Raw genomic sequence first — 4,075 nt, 5'->3', positions numbered from 1 at the left:
AAACGCTATATATAAAAAAAGATTTTTAATTTACTTTTGTAAAAATACGTTTAATTTTTAAAAATACAAAAAATATAAAAAGAAAAACAAAATATATATATTTTTAAGAGTTGTTCAAAATATAAAAAAAATTAAAAAGTTTGTATTTTCTTTTAGTTACAAAAACTAATAGCTAGTTTTTTTTTAAAATATAAGTTTTTATTTATTTTATATAAATGCTTTATATATTTATAAAACATAAAATTAAAAAACAGAAAAAAAAAGTTTACGGGCCTGACACTGTTGCAGCCCAGACTTCTGGCCCGGATCCAAGAGTCATGCGATCGCATGGCCTGTATGAACAAAACTCATGCGACCGCTTGAGCAGCCCTAACACGCTGGTCTGAACCTGGTACAGCAATAATTATGGAGTATTTATTATTATTATTATTAATTAAAACCCTAATTAGGGTTAGTTATTTAATTAATTAAGTTTTAGTTTTATTATTTTTGTATTTTAAGTTTAATTAGTTTTATTAATATATAAAAATTAATACTTTTATAAAATAAATATAAAAATAATATTTTTATAAAAATAAGTTATTTTATCACTTTTTGTATTTATATCTTTTTAATCGTTTAAGCGTAATTTTATAATTTTTCGTTCGTAATTAGTTTTTAATTTAGTATTTGCCATAGTTATTTATATTTCTAGATTTTTAGGCTTTGCCGTAAAATCCCTTAAGTGCTTTTTCTTTAGACTAAGATATAGGTTTTTTAGAAATTTGCGACGCCGTTTTAAGATTTTAGTACTTTTTAAATAATTGCCGTTTTGGATATAGAATTTCTCTAAGCTTTAATACCTTTAGACGCAACTTTTAATTCTTAGTTTTTAGACTTTTAAGTTTCGACGCGCTACGTTCTTTTTATTATTTTTTTCGACCTTTTATTTTTCGACGCACTCTTTTTCTTTCTTATTTCTCGCCGCTCTAGATTTTTAGGACATAGAATTTTCTATTTCTTCTCTAAAATTTCTTTAAACTTCGATGAAAAAATTATTTTAAGCGGTTAAATTGACATACATCCAAAATTTTCTGGTTCGTAGTAATAGTTGGATTTGTTAGTGGCGAGTTGTGGGCTTCCGATTTAAAGGGTCTTGGCTACCTGCTGCATCTATTAGCTATTCGAAACGTGGGCAAAATCAGAAAAGTCTATTAATTTGATAACTTATATAATTTTTATCTTTTATAACTAATAGGATATTTAGTGAATGCACCGAGCAAAACATTCACCACCTTTTATACGTTCACCACCTGTAACTCGATCAAGACATCTAGCCAATATTGTCGCCGTTGATTTTTCTTTAGAATCGTCATCCAGTCAACCAAGTACTCCAATTCAAATTTCTGATAATCCATTTTTTGAACCCGACCTCACAATTGAGAATCCGGAGGATATTCAGGGACAATTCAAAAATCCTGAACCACTAATCATTCCTCCGGAACCACCAATCATTCAAACAGAGATTGTCGAGGAACAAACCATTAAATCAGAATCCTCTAGTGATTCAGATTCAACAAATTCAATCATGGAAAATCTGGAACCTCTAAGTATGGAAGACCGAATAAGAGCTAAACGCACTGGCCAAGGTCACGCAATTACTCAATCAGACATTAATGCGCCAGATTATGAAATCAAAGGACAAATCCTACACATGGTAACTAATCAATGCCAATTTAGTGGTGCGCTGAAGGAAGATCCAAACGAACATCTACGTACCTTTAATAGGATCTGTACTTTATTTAAAATCCGAGAAGTGGAGGATGAACAGATCTATCTCATGTTATTTCCCTGGACTTTAAAGGGAGAAGCCAAGGAGTGATTAGAATCGTTACCTGAAGGGGCGATTGATACATGGGACGTTTTAGTTGAAAATTTTCTTAAACAATTCTTTCCGGCATCTAAAGCCGTAAGACTTCAAGGAGAAATTGTTACGTTCACGCAAAAGCCAAATGAAACTCTATATGAAGCATGGACAAGATTTAGAAAGTTGTTAAGAGGATGTCCGCAACATGGTTTAGACACTTATCAAATAGTACAAATATTCTACCAAGGATGCGACATCACTACACGGAAAGATATCGATATAGCAGCTGGTGGTTCCATTATGAAGAAAACCGCAACTAAAGCTTAAAAAATTATTGATAACACTGCTTCCCACTCACATGAGTGGCACCAAGAAAAAGATATCGTTAGATCATCTAAAGCAGCTAGAGCCGATTCTAGCCATGACTTTGATTCCATTTCTGCAAAGATAGATGCTGTCGAGAGACGAATGGAAAAGATGACTAAAGATATTCACTCAATATGAATTAGTTGTGAGCAGTGTGGAGGACTACATTTGACAAAAGATTGTCTCAGTATTGAACAAACAATGGAACAAAGAGAGAATGTTTCATACTTGAACCAAAGGCCTGGAAATAATTATCAAAATAATTATCAACCGCCGAGACCAATCTACAATCAAAATCAGAATTATAACCGAAATGTTCCATACAATAACCAACAAGGTCCTAGTAATCAACAAATATCCAATAATACTTACAATCAGCAAAGACCTATTTTTCAAAATAAACCACCACAAACTGATGATAAAAAGTCAAATTTAGAAGATATGATGTCAAAGCTAGTTGAATCTCAAACGCAGTTTTTCACATCTCAGAAACAAACAAATGAACAAAATGCTCAAACATTTAGAAATCAACAAGCTTCTATTCAAAATTTGGAACAAGAAGTAAGCAACCTAGCAAGGTTGATAGGTGAAAGAAAACCGAGAAGTCTACCTAGTGATACAAATGCTAACCCCTGGAATGAAACAGCTAAAGCCATTACCACAAGAAGTGGTATTACACTTAAACCACCTGAAATACCTGTAATTTCTAATGACGCTATTCCTACTCCACAAGAACCACAATCTGAGCAAGATAAGGAAAAAGAACCGGTAGTTGAAAAGGTTAATGAAGATAACACATTTAAGGCTAAGCCTTATGCTAAACCATACCAACCACCACTTCCTTACCCGAGTAAAATGAGAAAAGAGACTTGAAGCCGAGCAATCCAAATTCTTGGATATGTTTAAACAAATAAAATGTAAATCTTCCTTTCATTGATGTAATTTCAGGAATGTCTAGATATACTAAATTCTTGAAAGATCTAATCACAAATAGAAAGAAAATGGAAGAACTCTAAGCTGTTACTATGAATGCTAATTGTTCTGCAGTGCTGTTGAATAAGATACCAGAAAAATTATCTGATCCAGGAAGTTTCACAATTCCATGTTTTTTGGGAAGTCTTAGTTCAATAGAAGCATTGGCAGACTTAGGTGCTAGTATAAATTTAATACTGTATTCAATATACGCTAAACTAGACCTTGGAGAATTGAAACCAACACTAAGAAGCATACAACTAGCCGATCGATCAGTAAAATATCCTAGAGGGATAATGGAGAACATGCTAGTTAAAGTTGGTAATTTAGTATTTCCAGTAGATTTTGTTATTCTGGACATGGAAGAAGATTCTCGAGTTCCTCTCATATTAGGAAGACCATTCTTAAACACGGCTAAAGCAATAATAGACGTGTTCGGTAAGAAACTGACCCTAAGTATAGGGGACGAGAGTGTTACCTTTTCAGTTGATAGAGCCATGCAACAACCGCAATCTGCAGATGATACATGTTATTATATTCAAACTATAGATTCACATGCAGAATTGTTAGAAGAATTTCCAGAATTACAAGGAACAGGAGAATATTCTTTAAGAGAAGGAACTGAACCAATTGATGAAGCTGAAATGTTAGCTACACTTATGGCTAATGGGTATGAACCAACAACAGAAGAAATTTAAATGCTAAAAGAGGAAGACAAATATCGATACAAATCATCGATAGAAGAACCACCGACATTAGAGTTAAAACCACTTTCAAACCATTTGGAATATGCTTATTTACATGGTGAATCTGAATCACCTGTAATAATATCATCTTCTCTTACTAAAAATGAAAAATCTGCTAAAAGCTCATAAACCAGCTATTGCATGG

The 4,075-nt window shown here is 32.6% G+C and overlaps 1 non-coding gene across 1 annotated transcript; it reads right to left on the bottom strand.

Annotated features, from left to right (window-relative positions):
• Nucleotides 1-1,951: 1,951 nt before the first annotated feature.
• LOC139865091 (small nucleolar RNA R71) lies at nt 1,952-2,058 on the bottom strand. The gene has a single exon (XR_011764618.1). It is a non-coding gene; the product is annotated as a small nucleolar RNA R71 (small nucleolar RNA).
• Nucleotides 2,059-4,075: the final 2,017 nt, after the last annotated feature.

Source organism: Rutidosis leptorrhynchoides, chromosome 8 (assembly GCF_046630445.1).
Source record: "Rutidosis leptorrhynchoides isolate AG116_Rl617_1_P2 chromosome 8, CSIRO_AGI_Rlap_v1, whole genome shotgun sequence".
In the NCBI taxonomy this organism is placed as follows: Eukaryota; Viridiplantae; Streptophyta; class Magnoliopsida; order Asterales; family Asteraceae; genus Rutidosis; species Rutidosis leptorrhynchoides.
Note: the sequence above shows the minus strand (reverse complement) of the source record. Positions and strands in the feature narration are given on the sequence as shown.